Source organism: Globicephala melas, chromosome 12 (assembly GCF_963455315.2).
Source record: "Globicephala melas chromosome 12, mGloMel1.2, whole genome shotgun sequence".
Taxonomy (NCBI): domain Eukaryota; kingdom Metazoa; phylum Chordata; class Mammalia; order Artiodactyla; family Delphinidae; genus Globicephala; species Globicephala melas.
This window is the reverse complement of record NC_083325.1, coordinates 72632353-72649911: the sequence shown is the minus strand read 5'-3', so window position 1 is coordinate 72649911 and position 17559 is coordinate 72632353. Positions and strand designations below refer to the sequence as shown.

At 42.5% G+C, this 17559-nt stretch overlaps 1 long non-coding RNA gene across 6 annotated transcripts in view; it reads right to left on the bottom strand.

The window, feature by feature from the left end:
- LOC115854278 (uncharacterized) overlaps positions 1-17559 on the bottom strand; it is a 395122-nt gene that overhangs the window by 210311 nt on the left and 167252 nt on the right. For all 6 annotated transcript variants that reach the window (XR_011377918.1, XR_011377920.1, XR_011377922.1 and 3 more), the window contains exon 4: positions 12121-12248. This is a non-coding gene — a long non-coding RNA (uncharacterized lncRNA). The remainder of the gene's footprint in view (positions 1-12120; positions 12249-17559) is intronic.

The window sequence follows — 17559 nt, the reverse complement described above, 5'->3', positions numbered from 1 at the left end:
CTGGAAGGGTCCTGTGTGCTGGCTCATGTAAGAACTCCCTGCAGCTGGCTACAGTGCTGAGCTTGCTGCAGAAAACCAGAGAACCAAGGGCTGCTCTGGTCCACTCTGTGCTTCACATATCCCAGAGGTTCAGCAACGTTTGCAAAGAAGCCATGCACTACTCTGATGTTACTACAGCCTCAGAACATAAGAAAATGTCTAGTGCCGACTAAGTTCTTGTCCAGATGAATAAACCAAGGCCAGGGAGATCATGTGGGCAGTTTTGGGTTACTCACTGAACCTTGCTTCTTCATTCTTACTTTCTTTGTGTTTGGGGCTTGTCTCAAGTGAAGAGATCATAAGATAAACAGAAGGACAGACCTCCCATCCCCTGTTGCTTCACTAGACCAGAAAAGGGTCATCACAAGGTTTCCATGCTCTTCTACAGATGTTTCATGATAAAATTTCCCATCACTTTGTTAAAAGTAATTTCTTTAGCACCTCACACTCCAATCAACTGTTCTTTTTGTTTTTTTAAAAAAAGAAAAAAGTCAATAGGCTTACAGCCTTAGAAGTGGATAAAGATATTAGCAGGAGGCCTGCTGGTTCCAAGAGTAGTAGACAAATAATGATCAATAGTTTTTATCTCCTAATGACTGGATGGCGATTGGGTAGCCTCCAGCTAAGAACTTCATTGACAACTACAATGTTGCTTCAAGGAGGGAGGGGAAGTGTACCTTCCAGAAACTCCTGGATCTCAGTCACCACAATGAGTTGAACTGGATTCTTTTCTCTGCACCTTATAATCATCAAGTTCTTCTCTAAAATTGTCCCCACCTTCCATCCCTGCAGCCTCTGCTCAGAAATCACCTCAAACATGTCTGATAGCAGACAAAGAGGTCTTGGTCCATGAAAATTATTTGTATCCTATTATGTCCTCCCTGGAGATCTTTATGGGGGTCCCTAACACCACTCATCATGTCTACAGTAAGTCCCCTACACACAAGCCTTCAAGCTGCGAACTTTCAAAGATGCAAACGTGAGTTCGCATGTCCAATCACATAAGTTAGTTCATATGTGTGGCATACACTGTCACGCGCATACATCCTCTACAAGTGGCTGTGCTTTTGTGTACTTTACTGTGCAGTACTGTATAGAGTACCATAGTACAGTACCTCTATTTCAAACCCAGGATGTCCGGAAGCAAGCGTAAAAGCAGTGGTGATTAGCTGGTACCACTGTACTTTTCAAGGTACTGTACTGTAAAATTAAAAATGGTCTTTTTATTTTTGTGTTTGTTCGTTTTCTATGTATTATCTGTATAAGAAGTATTAACACCTATTCTAGTGCAGTACTACATAGCCGATTGTGTGAGCTGGGCACCTAGGCTAACTTTGTTGCATTTACAAACAAATGGGACTTTCGAATGCGCTCTCGTAATAGAACTCATTCGTACGTAGGGGACTTACTGTATTTCAAACTCTGCAGTGAGGACTGAGCATCCTTCATTAGCTGTCCTCTGCTTCCTCCATCTTTGTCCACAATCTCCCTCATGCATCAGCCAAGACATAGAACATACTTGCTTTCCACCTCCCTTCCTCCTTGCCTTTGCTGACCTGGCTGCCTCCAGCCAACAGGTTCTTTCCTAGTGACCCATATCAGCCCTTTTCACAAATTTTCACTCAAAAGCTCCACCAGACAGCACGCTGATTAACTCCACCTCATCCTGATGGTATCTTTCCTCCCTGCTCTTCCCCCTTTCCCGACACAAACTGTTCAATGCCATCTCATTCGGGGATGACACTGCTGTGGGATTGGTGATATTCCCTGTAGAACGAATTCTCAAATTCATTCTCCAGTGAGAGGAAAGAAAATGTCTCTTGGGCAGCAGAGGCACACGATAGCATTTGGCACGTTTGTGAGTGAAGGCATGGAGCACATTCGTGCGGATACCACATAGCCTAGCAGTGCATTTCCTCTAGTACGTCAAATGGAATGCCAATTCTCCAGGATATTAATGGGGACCACAGTTTTCTCTACATGGAGTTCCATGACCAAATAAGCATGGTCAATGTTAAATTAAAGAAAGTTGCAAAGTTTACTGCTGAAAGTCTCACAGTCTTCCACATGTTCAGATGAAAAATTCTCTCCAAGAGGGAGGCATATTGTACATCATGTCCAACTTATATGATCATGGAGCCCTTTATGCACAGAGTATCGCACAAGGTTATAGCAGTCCAGGAAGCAGTCTTTGGGAAATATTCCCCTAAAACATTCAGCTCACAGGTTCACTTCATTCTGCTGAATGAGGATCTATTCTTTCCAGAGCCTCGGTTTAGTGATTCAGATCAGCTTTTCTTTGCCTAATTCTCACATGGCCCCAGTGTGCCATGTCAGTCTGTGCCAGAAGAAGAAGAAGAAGGAGAAGGAGAAGGGAAAGGGGAAGGAGAAGGAGAAGGAGAAGGAGAAGGGGAAGGGGAAGAGGAAGGGGAAGGGGAAGGGGAAGGGGAAGGGGAAGGGGAAAGGGAAGGGGAAGGGGAAGGGGAAGGGGAAGAGGAAGAGGAAGGGGAAGGGGAAGAGGAAGAGGAAGAAGAGAAAGAAGAAGAAGAAGGAGAAGAGGAAGAGGAAGAAGTAGAAGAAGGAGGAGGAGGAGGCGGAGGAGGGGGAGGAGGACGGGGAGGAGGAGGAGGGGAGGGGGAGGAGGAAGAAATGAAAGTCAAAAATATCAGCAAGCATTGAAATTATTCCACAATAAGATTAAAGCATGAACACCTTCCAGCCCCAAGCCAAAAGGCAGAAAGCAGAATTAGATCTAAAAGTCAAGCTGCACCCCTACCACCTGTTCAGCAATCAATATGCCATTACCCTGTCTACGGAAGTAGTTTGCAAGTAGCCATTCCCAGGCTGCAACAGAGGCAAAGGCAGGACTGGAGAACTACTTTGAATACTTTACCATCCCAAAGTAGAAACTTAGGATTCTGGACACAGGCCTGGGGGAAGCATGGGCTGCATGACCTATGCTGGCTGTAAGCAAATGTAATCACACCATCCAATTAAACCATGAAGACAGCCACGGAGCCAACTGAATCCTTTTCATGGCTAAGGGGAGCTGGGACTGAGATACCAAACTGGACCGTCCTCTCTTATCTTTTGAAAATCAGAGTTGCCTGTTCCTTTGCATAAGCACTCTAGCCCAAATAAATGGCTAAGAAAACACGCAACACCTATCAAGAGGTGGCCACAGAAAAATGAGATATCTGTGTTATAGGCAAGAGGGCTGTAGGAAATAGGAGGATTTACACCAGAGAAGAGGAAATTCAGAGTATAAAACTGAATGTCTTCCTGTGTCTGAACAGCTCTCATGTCAGGAGTATCATTTGTGTCATTATGGAGTCAGTTACAAGGGGGTCAATTTGGACTTGATAGTAAGAAAACTTTCTAACTCTGTGCAGATGTCAGCAAGGGTTATGTTGCTCTTTAGGATCTGTAAAGATTGCCTTGGGCAACAATTCAGTGGGTTTTGAAAAATCAAATTGCCTTTCTAAGAATCACTAATGTGTATGTCCAAGTGGGAAGGGAGGCTGGATTTATACATCTCTGAGTTTCCTTCTGAAACTAAGACTACGTGTGTCAAGTGTGCCCTTTGTGCTCCAGCAAGAGAGTTGAATATACCAGAGAAGATTTTTACATGTGTGAACCCCACTGAGAGGTATCCATTGGCACCAACTCGCCTCAGAAAATCTCCTGCATGGAGAGGTAGGCAAGGTCTGACTTAGTCATGCATATGGGACTCTGCCATTCAGCGAGGGATGAACATAAAAGCTCTTGAAGCTCTGACCTGAGAATACATGCCAGCAGCTTCTAGAAGTTCAGAAGTATTCTGCTAGCATGTGACTTCTGTTTAATGGAAGGAAGAAACTTTCAATCAAAATAGCTCAGCAAGTTCACACTTGACATTACCACCCTGGTTCCAAACGTGCAGGAGTGATCTATTAAAACAACACAAAAATATCACTGGGCTCACAAACAAGTAAATGTCTTCATGGATGAGAAACACGACAGCAATTCCAAAACATAAACAGCTCTGAAGTCACAGACCCAGACCAAGGCAATGGTAACTAGGATTTCAATGCCTCTGGGACAACAAGGGGCTAGAAGCAGGCTCACTGCCTAAAGCTAGAGGGTGGATTACCCCACAACATTCCCTGCAACACATGCGCTCATCACTTGAGAAAGGAAGAAGAAAGCAATACGAATCCAGCCCCAAGATCAGGAACTAAGCAAGATACCCACTAGCTAAGGAAGAGGGCTAGTAATTTCCCTGATCACACAACTGGGGTGGAAATAAATACCACCATTATAGGACCTGTTCAGGATCAGGGTTAGGCTTATGGAATGATAACCACATAGCCACTCAGATAGGAGTGAGCATTAGCAGGAGAAAAGAGAGCATTAGCAGGAGAAAAGAGAAAGAGAGCATTAGCAGGAGAAAAGAGAAAAGAGATTTATGGAGCCATAAATCAAAATTCCAACCATGTAAAGAAATACAACACTAGGAAATAAAACAAACGTACGGCGTCATTGAGACAAAAAAAAACAATCTATATCCCTTATATTCCTTTATTGAAGCATGGAAATAAGTATGTCTAGGTGGATTAATGAAAGAATAGCACCCTTTAAATGAGCAAAAATTATGGTAAAAGGCAAAAATGAAACAAAAAAATGATATGGAAATGAATGGGTAAGAAGTTTTATAAATGAAAATTATCGTAATGGATATAAATGAATTTTTAAAGCAATAAACGGGATAAAATCTAGCCTGAAAACAGGTGAAAGCAAGTTAATGATGGAAAAGATGGTGCTGAGAAGTCTACCCAGAGGCTGTGCAGAGAGAAAAAATAAGAACTGTGGAAGATCCATTAGGAAAGATGGAGTAAAATAAGAGGCACAAACATGGGTTAAATGAGTCTTCCAGAAGAAGAGAATGGAGGGAATGGCATAGAAACAATATTTATTTATTTATTATTATTATTTTTTTAACATCTCTATTGGAGTATAACTGATTTACAATGGTGTGTTTGTTTCTGCTTTATAACAAAGTGAATCAGCTATACATATACATATGTTCCCAAATCTCCTCCCTCTTGCGTCTCCCTCCCACCCCTCTAGGTGGTCACAAAGCACCGAGCTGATCTCCCTGTGCTATGCAGCTGCTTCCCACTAGCTATTTTACATTTGGTAGTATTTATAAGTCCATGCCACTCTCTCACTTCATCCCAGCTTACCCTTCCCCCTCCCCATATCCTCAAGTCCATTCTCTAAGTCTGTGTCTTTATTCCTGTCCTGCCCCTAGGTTCTTCAGAACGTTTTTTCTTTTTTTTTAGATTCCATATATATGTGTTAGCATATGGTATTTGTCTTTCTCTTTCTGACTTACTTCACTCTGTAGGACAGACTCTAGGTGCATCCACCTCACTACAAATAACTCAATTTCATTTCTTTTTATGGCTGAGTAATATTCCATTGTATATATGTGCCACATCTTCTTTATCCATTCATCTGTTGATGGACACTTAGGTTGCTTCCATGTCCTGGCTATTGTAAATACAGCTGCAGTGAACATTGTGGTACATGACTCTTTTTGAATTATGGTTTTCTCAGGGTATAGGCCCAGTAGTGGGATTGCTGGGTCATATGGTAGTTCTATTTGTAGTTTTTTAAGGAACCTCCACACTGTTCTGCATAGTGGCTGTATCAATTCACATTCCCACCAGCAGCGCAAGAGTGTTCCCTTTTCTCCACACCATCTCCAGCATTTATTGTTTCTAGATTTTTTGATGATGGCCATTCTGACTGGTGTGAGGTGATACCTCATTGTAGTTTTGATTTGCATTTCTCTAATGATTAGTGATGTTGAGCATTCTTTCATGTGTTTGTTGGCAATCTGTATATCTTCTTTGGAGAAATGTCTATTTAGGTCTTCTGCCCATTTTTAGATTGGGTTGTTTGTTTTTTTGATATTGAGTTGCATGAGCTGCTTGTAAAGTTTGGAGGTTAATCCTTTGTCAGTTGTTTAATTTGCAAATATTTCTCCCATTCTGAGGGTTATCTTTTCATCTTATTTATGGTTTCCTTTGCTGTGCAAAAGCTTTTAAGTTTCATTAGGTCCCATTTGTTTATTTTTATTTCCATTTCTCTAGGAGGTGGGTCACAAAGGATCTTGCTGTGATTTATGTCATAGAGTGTTCTACCTATGTTTTCCTCTAAGAGTTTTATAGTGTCTGGCTTTACATTTAGGTCTTTAATCGAAACAATATTTAAAAGCTGAGAATTTTCCAGAATTAGACAAAGACAGAAATCTTGAGAACAAAGTTTCCCTCCACTTATCAGAAGGGGAAAAATAAAAATAAATCTATACCTAGACATATCATAGTGAAACTACAGAGCATTAAAAGTAATAAGAAGGATCTTAAAATCTACCTTTAGAAAGAGCTATCAAATTTAGTTGACAGCAGGCATCCCAAAGTCAAATTTAGATACCAGATGACAAAGGAGTAACATACTCAAAATGGTGAAGGAAAAACACTTTGTAGTGTTTATATCCAGCTAAACTATTATTTTGGAAAAAAGGCAAAATAAAGTTACTTTTCAGACATATAAAATTGAAATCAGATGGAAGATAGGATACATAGGAAATAGCTGTGAGCAGAAAACTGATATGGTATATCATTAAAAATAAACACTTATCTAATATATATGTCACTATAAAAATATACTGCCTGTTGGTTCAAAACCTGGCCCCCAGACACAGAGGGCAAGGAGAGGTGGAAGAAAGAGGCAGACCTCTCCAGAGTCGGGTAGGTGCAGGTTTAATAAGCAAGGGACTTACATACAAGGCTTGGGCAGCTGTAAAATGAATAGATCTCTGCACTCACCTGCCACAATCTGAAAAGTTTATAGAGAGGCATTAACTAGGTTCATAAGTATTCAGTCCAGATGGTCTCAACCACACCTTACACTCTCAAGGCTACATCCTCGAAACCTGCTCCCTCTGGGAGAATGTGGGGTGAAATGTACATTCCGAGGACAGGGGAGGGGTGAGGAGCCTCCTATTGCCTGGGTCCAGCTTGGAGATCAACCAAGAGTCACATCCTCTCAATGACCTCCTCCAACACTGCCCCATTATCCTGAAATAAAATTTGTAGACAATATAATCTTTCCTTTACACATAACTTCAAAAATATCTGTAGGCAAACTCTCAGGTGGCAAGCAACCAGGGCTGGAGGAGGAGGAATCTTCCAGCATGTGAGGAGCAGCGGGAGTTGGCAGTGCTTGGCTGAGGAAATGGCTCCTGTGATTGGAAGACTGGTTACTTACAAGGTGATTGAGAAATAAGTCAATAAAGTAAGAATGTGCAAGCCAGGTTTCTCATTGTTGAGAATGGAGGTAAAAGTATGGAAAGGAGAAGTCTAGAATAAACCTCACAATGTGAGATTGTATTTAGGGATACTGAGGTAAAGTTACGGTTCCTAATAGATAGATAAATATACATGTACATAGCAGTAGACATAGATATGTAGTGAGAGAGAGAGAGAAAAAGAGAGGAGAGATCGATTCTAGCTCTGTCTGCTGAGAAGGCCTGGAAGCAAGACAAACAAGCAGCAATGAACACACCCAGCACCAGATCCTGGTTTCTAAAGGGCACCAGGGATTCCTGGAAAAATGGCTGATTCCAGGGCTGTGGCAGGGAACCAAGCCTGGACCATCTTGTGATGGAATGATAGGAACATGCCTAAAAGATGCAGAATCCAGCTTGACAGGTGTTCCACCAGCCAAGTTGAAAACAACTTGGGCATCAAAATAAATGCCAATGGCAAGGGATTATAACCCACTGAATAAAATAGGAACTCATAAGTACATACATCTATACATAGTAGTTCTACCTTACATAGAAATGCCAACTCGTAAGTGTAGAAGGCACCATGCAGTTAGAAAATTGCCATTGGACAACTGATTCAGGCAAGATTCACCAGTAGACTCTAGGGTGAAGGTTTGATAAGGAAGAGCATATGTACATAGTATCACAGGATCTGCTCTTAAAAAGACCTACTAATTAGCTTTACAATGGAGAAACCTGATGGTTACCATTTTAACTAAGTGATAAAAGTTCACTGTTTTATCCTTATCAATAATGGGAAAACCAATATCATGTGTCTTCTGAAATTACACACTGAGAAGAACAAAACATCACCTCTGTGACGTTCCTGCCAAAAATGCACAACTTGAAATCTACCGATGAGGAAACCCCAGACAATGCCCAACTGTGGAACCATCTACCAAGTAACTGTCCTAGCCCCTTTAAAAACATCAAGGCCATGGAAGACCAGGATGACAGAGGAACCGCTACAGACTGAAGGAGACCAGAAAGCCATATGACAACTAAATGAAACGAGTGAACCTGAACTGGCTCCTGCGTCCTTAAAGAGCATTATTGGCACAAGCTAGGCCTGTGAATGGGAACTGTGGTCGTGTATATGTGATGGTAGTAAGATATCAATGTCAATTTCCTGATTGCAAGAGGTGTAATGTGGTCTTAGAGGAGAGTGTCCTTGTTCTTAGGAAATACATACTAAAGTCCTTAGAGACAATAGGGTATCCCTGTGCACTTAATCTCAAATGTATTAGGGAAAAAAAGAGAAATGTGTGTCTTTATACATACATATACAGAGAGAGATTGGTAAGGCAAATGTCGTAGTGTGTTCTAGAGGAAAAGGTACAAAATAGTATTACAGAACAACTGAATGAAAAGGAAAACACTTAGAAGGAGGTTGAATTTTAGATCAACTGAACAATATATAAATTTCCAACTGATATTTAGCAAATTGACCTTGAACCAAGACATGAGCCATCTAGGGGAAAGCCCGAAACGGGAAGTTGGTTGCCCATGCTGACCCACAAAGGGGCTTCCTTTGTGCCAGAAACTGACCTGCACCAAGGCTGTTCCTCAGAGCTTCTCATCAGAGCCCTGTCAGAACCAACGTTCCCTTTTTATAACAAGCTTTTAATAATGACCCGACTTGAAAGTCATGGATAATATATCTGACCCACATCACTTTTTACAATAGAAATATATTGTCCTAAGTAAATGGAGTGATTAAAGTAAATAATCTACAATGAAATGCATAACTCAATATGTAAGGGATCATGCCTATACTGGAAGACATAAAGTCATGAGATGTTCACATCTATATCTGAAAGAATCATCATGAAGGTGATACCTAAAAATGCAGGCTAATCAAGTGTCTTGTATTTACGACTCATTCTCTGAGTGCTATTTCTATCAGTGAGTTCATTTTTCAAAATGGTGAGCAACTCCTGGTAAAGCTCTAAGCAAAACAAAGTACATCCTCACCCCATTTCACAACAGAACTGTATTCTTAGGAAAAAAGCAGCAGCAATTTAAAACACGCAAAGACAAATACCAATATAACGTACTAACTAGAATGTCATGGAGAAATACATGGGAAAGAATGTATGAAATAGCACTTCTTTCAATCTGTAAACACTCAGGAGGATGACTAACTAGAAGACATAGCGAAATGGCCAGACGCTTGTGTCTTTACATAGCCTCACCAGGAAAGAGACAGCTAGAAGCACAGATTGCTACAATCTGTGGGCAATTCCGATACCAGGAGAGGCGTTGCCATCAGTGACAATGATTTTCCATGATGGGAAGGATGTGAGCAATTCCTGATAAAGTTTTGAACATCATAACGTGCAATATTTTCTCAATTTACACAGTAGATATAGTCCCTGGGAAAGTCAGTGCAGATCAGCGTTATACACAAAACACTTTGTGTTATATGTAGAACAGTTAAGACCTAGGCTCAGCTAATTGACAAAAGGGTTTTCACCTACACCAGCATCCACTGAGATATTCACAATTCATGCAGGATGTGGGACAATTCCTCCTGTACAGGACCCAGCCTCCCCCTCCTGTCCACATCACTGGATAAACCAAAGGCCTCCTCAGAGGCAGAACTTCTCCAAAGGTCAAGAAGTCTTCCTAAATGACCAGTTAGGTCAGAACAGAACTATAAGCACGTGGTCTACAGATTTTTGGACCCCCTGTCCCAGCCAACACCAAGGCTAAGGAAGGTTGGACATTTGAGCTCAGAGCACCTGCTTTAAGCCCCTTCTGCAGTAATGTATCCACCACAGGCAACTGATAAAACTTCATGAATGAATGAGCAGGTCACTTTTCTGATTTGCTGTAACAAGCAATACAGATGCTGTCTGGAAAGAGGTCAGCAGGATCAAGTAAATCCAAGTGTAAATAAAAAAGGGAACATGCCCTCAGATGCACAGTTAGAAACAGTCAAGTGCTGCAACAGAGCCAAGATTCAAAGGCCTCCTTGGAAGCTGCTGCGGTCACTTCTCTGCTATTAGGCAGCTCCAACTTTCTCAGGTTTGAGGTTCAGTGCCAATTCTGCTGGCTTGCTGGAAAGAGGTCCCCAAGCCACACATAAAAGCTAAAAGGTATTACAGGGTTCTCCTCAAAGCAGAAAGGCGGGTGAGGGGAGATCTTTCTGGAACTTTCCCCCAACTTGGCTGGATGGGCTTCACTGAGCACCGTAAGTGGTCACAGAGACCAGGCCCCTAAAATCACAGAGTCAGCAGGAGCAGAACCACAGATTCGTTCATCTTTGTTTTTTGAATTTGATGTAAAATCCTGAGTGCCTAACATTTTATAGGTGTTCAAAAATTCATAACTATGATTGTTATTTCTTTTATTTTCTGTTCGTGGACAAGCAAAAAATTAATAGCCTCTCAGCTATTTCCTGGGACTCCAAATTCAGTATTTACAAGATGAAACTAGGTCTGGGAATCTGTGAAGTTTATTTTCACCTGATACACATTTTACTGTCAATGTTTCCACGTGTCTTCTACCAAATATTTTAAATGCAGCAAACTCAAAGCAATTTAAGCAATTAAGTGCACTGAATAGAAGTAATTTCCCAAAGATAGAGCCAAACGGATTATGAGCATGAATAAAAGATCACAAACCAGATACCCCTTGGAGATCCACCTCCAGATGGAGAAGAGGAGACTCTCCTCTTTCTTTTCCACAACACTTGGATCCATCAAAAATGCATCAAAAAAAATTTGGTCTCTCCTCTTTCCTATTTTTCAAATATCCTCCTACCTGTGGGGGAGCATGAGGGCCAGTGGAAAAGGCCCCTGACTGAAGCTTCTTTTGCCTGACCGCCTGGTGTAGCTCACCCTCAGCGGAAGTTCAGTGAGAGACCTTTGCCCCTCACACCAAATAGAAATGTCTTCATGAATCAATAACTGATCTCAATTCAGTCCTCTGAGTAAATCTCTCCTTCCTCACATCTCCACCTGTTAGTATCCCTGCCAGGCACAGTTTTGGGTGCAGCTGGGGTCTCTTCCAGATCCCTCCAAGGGCTGGAGTCACTGGACACTGAGTACACAGATCTAATGCTTTTATTTCAGGAAAGAATGTTTATTTTCAGCAACTGCATCTCTTATGGAACTAGACGACCCAGAAACTCTAGGAAAGCCATTCAACAAAGGCACGTCTGAATCTTGTAACACTGACACAAAACAGATGGACCCCTGTTTTCTCCGTTCCATTCAGCATAAACCAGGAGTAGTTCTTTTCCTTCTTTGTGCTGATTTCTGCTCTCAGCTAGACCAGTTAGCCCTGTGAATGAATAGGGAGCGGAAGACTCGATCATGGCAGTAGCCAGGGGGTCAGCTCTTCAGACTGACAGCCCCCTGCGCCCAGCCTAATGAGCATCTCGGGCTGTGTTCTTCTCACTCGTGTCACTATGTTAACTCTGGGATGTGTGTGTGTGTGTGTGTGTGTGTGTGTGTGTGTGTGTGTTTTGCCTCCCCAGACCTAAGGGCAGAGATGTTTTATAAAAATCTGTCTTCCCTACCACCATAGCTCTCAAAACAAGGAATGACACACATTAGCAACCTAAATCATGTTGAACAAAGGAATGAATGAAATAAAGTACTTCTGGCTCTATTCCCAACACTGAAAAAATAACTGCAAGCATATGTCCACCCAGCACACTTGCTGAAATGTCTCCATGAGATTCAGATACTCACCGCTGAGCCCACAACCCTTGAGCCTCTCTCTCTCTTTGTGCAAAATGAGAAGAAACCAGGTGTCCTCACTAATCTCCTCCAGTGCCAGGAAACAAGGGGTGCAGTCTCCACAGATGTGCCCACTGACCCTGAGAGAAGGAGGAGAAATTATTGAAATAAATGCCAACTTTGAAAAGCATCCCGCAAATGCAAAAATACTCTTATGCTACCCAGCAGGCTTGTGGGATATAGCAGGTGGCATACATCACTGCAGACCATAAACACACACACACACACACACACACGCACACACACACGTGTAATGCCAGGACAAATAATGAGCCTTGATGCTATGGCCACACCAGTCCAAAACCTTTGAGTCACAAAGAGACTGGGAAACTGTATCTGGGATATGTCTTACTAAACCTATTAGCTAGGACTGGGAAGTAATCTAAATAGTTGTGGACTGTTTCAGAAGAATCTGTTGTGAAGGAGATACATCTATGGGTTACTTAGTATTAAACTTCCCATCAGGGAGGGCACCTCCTGGCTGGCTCACCATCAGACCAAAGCCCTGGCAACACTCGTAGGCACTACTCTCCCAGTTCTCAGTTCACCAACACTTTCTTTTCTGACCGTGAAGAGGGAAGTTCTTGAAGTTCTAAGTGTGCAGAGGTCCCAAGAGAGGGGCATGACTTCCAAGAATCAGAAACAACAGAAAGAGATGAACAAATCTAGTCAAGAAGGCAAGTCAAGAAGGATTCGAGCCAGTCAGCCAACAGAGAGCCAGCCAATAAACCGGGAAGGGCTTTTGTTTGACCCACCCTCCCAGTCCACCACACACACACCACAGGTTTGAATTCCATTGGTGAACACAGACTGGACTTGACTATGATCCCACCACATACCATAGTGCAATATTCGCTATTGGGCACTGATCCGTAGTCCTAAAATATCAGGCGTTCCGTAGATACAAAATCATCCCGTATGAATTAAGCTAAGACATTTGTAACAGGTGTGATTGACATTATAAGATGCCTTAGTCACTGTTAACAATGAGCCTGCAAGTCAAGCCAACTCTTGAGTTTATGACGAATGACTGATTAGGAGAGAGATTTAAAGGGTACTAGCTAACGCTGGAAATGAAGTACGATGGGCAGCCTGAAGTTTCTGTATCTGTGAGAAGATACTCAGTATTCAGCACCAACAGAACAATACAATCAAGCTTTGTGTTTTTCTTTTTTTTTTTTTTTCCACAAACCAGAGCAAGGCGTCTTAGGAAACAGGTGCCAAAGAATAGATGTGTCCTGAAGCAAAATTACTCAGTATAGTCCATAGAGGTCAGATGTGCACTGAAGAGCAACTAAGCATGGGAGAGATTCAAAAAGACCCTGGGAAGCAGAAGACCTGGTGAATAAAGCTTGGAATTTGTATCAAACTCCAACATCGTATAAAAGAGCAACAGAAATGAAACGGGAGCATTTCCTTAAAACTGCAACCAACCTGGAAGTTGCCCGGAGTTGACCAAGCTGCAAGAATGACCATAACTAGAACAAGCCCGATGCAGGAAGGGTTGTACTTGAGTGGGTGTATAATCACGGATGTGCAGGGTCTCTCTACATGAATGAGAATGAATTCATCTCATGCATGAATGAGAAACAAACGTAATAGGGAATGCGTCTGTTGAAAACAGGAATTCCATCCTTGAGCTCTAAGTGATGCTCTTTTCCACAATTAGAACCACCAAATCCCCAGAAGGTTTTGACAAACTCCCACATAGCTTTCTGTTGGCAAAGAGGGGAAATAGTGAGGCCAGAACATGAAGGAATTCCAGTGTGTACTATTTAATGAAGTGTGAACCACAGTATCACCGCTAAATGACATTTATCTTAAGCACCCAAGCCCTGAACACATATATCCACCAGAGAATTTTTTTCCATGAATAAATATACCTCCCCCCTGCCTCCTAAGGTTGGTTCTGGGCATCTGGTTCTAAATGTTCACTTCTGTTGATTCCTGACTCCCCCACCTCAAAAAATGAATCCTCTCCCAAGAGCTGATGGGTCCCTTATACAAACAGACTTCTCGTTAATGCGCCTCACCAGTCCACCACGCATACTCAAGCATACATGATAAACTTGAACTCCATGGGTGAGCTCAGACTGGACTCAATCTATGGCCCACCACACAGTATTTACTAAAGCTTGCTGAGCTCAGATTTGGGGGACAAGAAGAGGGGCAGATGAATGTGTCCTAAGGTAAATTTGGTAAGGATAACCCACAGAAGCCAGATGTGTCCAGGAGAGACAAAAGGCACAACAGAAGGAAGGAGGGGAGGAGGAGACGGGGCAGGGCCTCTGTCCTATGGGAAATTCAAAGAGCAATTAGGGGGAAAAGATGTACTCATGAGACCAAAGCAATTCAATGCTGAGTGTATGGTATACAATAGGGGTTCTTTACCCTGGCTGTACATTAGAGTCATTGGAGAGCTTTTAGAAAACAGTGATCCTGGCCTCACCCCAAAAGATTCTAATTCAATTGTTCTGGGGTGAGATGCAGACAACAATATCATCTAACAGCTCTCTGGGTGTTTCTAATATACAGCCGTGGTTGACATGCATTTATTCCAACTACAGAATCTGTAAGAGCTCAGATGAGAGGAAGAATCCTGAGGGTAGGAGCAATCAGGAAAGCTTCCCAGAGGGATAGGTAGGGAAGGAAAAAAGAACCAGGATTGTAGGGTAACAAGGGGAGAGGAGGTCTGGAACATGTCTGATTATGAAGGCTTTGAACACCAAGCTCAATAGTGCAAACTCGATCTGATAGACAATAGAAAGAAATGAGGGTCCCTAAGGTGGGCTGGTACATCCACATACACATGACAGTTTTCAAGTTACAGGGCATTTTTCCATCCATGGTCTTGTTTGTCCTTTCAACAACAATAGAGATAGGCAAGCAGGGAAAACATAAACATATCCATTTTACCAATGAGGAAATGGAGACTCATAGAGTTTGAGTGACTCAGTAAGAGTAGTGTTTTCAGAAAACTAGTCCAGTGATAGCATGCAGCGTGAATTACAGTGCGGGAGAGGTCCTGGAGAACACGGATGCCTTCCCATAAATGGGAGATAATACCAGTCCACAGCCTGGGAGAAGCCTTGGGAAACACAGCAGAGAGGGGGTCTAAGAGTCGCCTTACTGCCATGCGTCCCTCTATTTGTGTTTGGTGCATGGGCACTAATCTTTAACACAGCAGATTGAAGTTGGAACAACTGTGTCTGCATTAAGAATTAGGGAGGCTGCAGAGCAGACAGGATGGAGTACACCTGAGCAGACATGGCTGAGAACTTGGCCTGCCAGCAAGGGGAGCATGCCTACATGAATTGATTTTAAAGGTAGAGGAAGCTTTCTCTCCATTCCTGAAGTTTCCTTCCAAGTGGAGAGAACTGTATTGTTGACAGACTTTGATCTCTCCCCATCTCCCAACACATCATTCATTTGACTGGTGAATTTGAGAAAAATAACTAAGGATGCTCACTTGAGCTCTAGCTTCATTACTTCTGGGAACCAGCCAGTCCAGGGGGAACAGGAGTTCCCCCAAAACTCTTGCCCGGGTAGCCCTTTCCCTGTAGCAAGCCCTGTTCTGTTCAGTGCTACCAGGGTTGAGTGGGTGAGCCTGCTTCATTCTGGAGCTGAGAATCAACAAGCCCACTTGGCTACAGAACTGTAAGCATGACCTCCGACTTAGCTGTCCTCAGGGATACGTTTCGAACACACTCTTACTCTTCATTCAGTTCATAACTTCTTCAGCGCCAGGAAAGATAAGAGGAGTACTACTCATAGGGAGATTGCTCAGAGACCCCAACAGTTGACAACATTATTGGAGCAAGAAAACAAGGAGATTCTCGGCATAAGCCCCGTGATAATGGCAACCCCAGGGTGGGTTTTCACCCCTCAATAGCCTTGCAAAGGAAGAGATCACTGATGACTTTCCAAAGGAGCACAGAAGCTTAATTTCTCCACCCACCTGCCCAGTGGAGGAAGCTGCCTCTGATTCAGCTCTGGAACCCACTCTGGGAAATACCATCCGGCCACCAGATGGTATTTCCGGCGCCCAAATTTTGCAGGCGTCTTGTTTAGTTACAGACTGTTGCCTCCCTCAAACTCCTTCATTCAAACAGTCAAATAAATGATTGGCAGGCTCTATTCTGTGATTTTTATACCACTGACAAAGTGCAGAAGCCAAGACAAATATTTTAATATTCTTTACCTTGTTAAACAGCCTGACAAGCCAGCTGATTACACAGCTTACCTTTAAAAGGCAAAGATGGTATGAAGGATCATTTCTTTTTTTCTGAGATGAGATAATTTTGGAATTCTAGTTCCTTCAGTAAGTCTAAAGTCTGTACCTTTTAGGGAGCCAGAGCCAATATTCATTCTCTATTTTTTACAGGTCTTGGGACTAAATCTTAGACTAGGTTGAACTCGATCATCTAGAAGCTGCAGCTACCCGCTTGTTCCAGGAAATATGTCCTCTGGGTCATAAGCTCCTTTATCAATACCATCTCCTTTTACCCAAGACTCTTAGATCATTCTCTGCCCTATGGAAGATGTGTAATAAGTATACACATTTAGCCCAAAATATAGTTAAGTGATGTGATAGAGAAAACAGAAATTCAAATTTTAGGGTTTTGTGAGGTTTTTTTTTTTATAATTTCTACTTTTAACATGTGGTTCAGTAATTTGCTCTCCATTTACCCCAATTACATTTCCAAGACTCCACGCTATTAGCCCACTTTGGTTACATATCTAAATAAGCTCCACTGTGGTTAAAATTTATGCCAATTTGTCAGTTTCATGTCCTTCTCTCCTCTTCTACCCCTTGGGGCAGGAGGGTGGGGGGTCAACAGAGGCCAGGTTTTGGCAGGAGATTGAAATTTGGGCAGGAGTTAGTGTTTACTAGAAGTGTGTTCCCAGAAGGATGGGGCCGGAACGTGAGTGACTGTCCCTGTGAAGGGAGAAAGTTCACGAGACACTCAGTGCTAAGTAGAGGGGGACCTACTGTCCTATTTCTCTCTTTCTACACATAATGAGACCTTGGAGAGAGGATTTCTTTCACAGAGCAGGAAAGGTAGGAGGGAGTTACTGCCACTTCCAGATCCTTTTGTTATTGCCAGATCCTTTTGCTGGCACTACAGTACTTAAATTTCTTTTCTTTCTTTCCAAGTTTATGTCAATGTCCAGTTTAAGCCTTGTCTCCTCCAAGAAGTCCTCCCTGACTATACCCACTGGAATAAAGTCCAATCCAGCCAAGAAGCACCTACCACCAGGTCAGCCCTATAGGTAATGCCAGCATTGGCTGTTTGAAGACACTGTTGTGTATTGACACAAATAAAACAAGATAAAGTGTAGAAAAAATAAAATAAGGGAAGAAAAAGAACAAGGAGCAACATGGGTTCA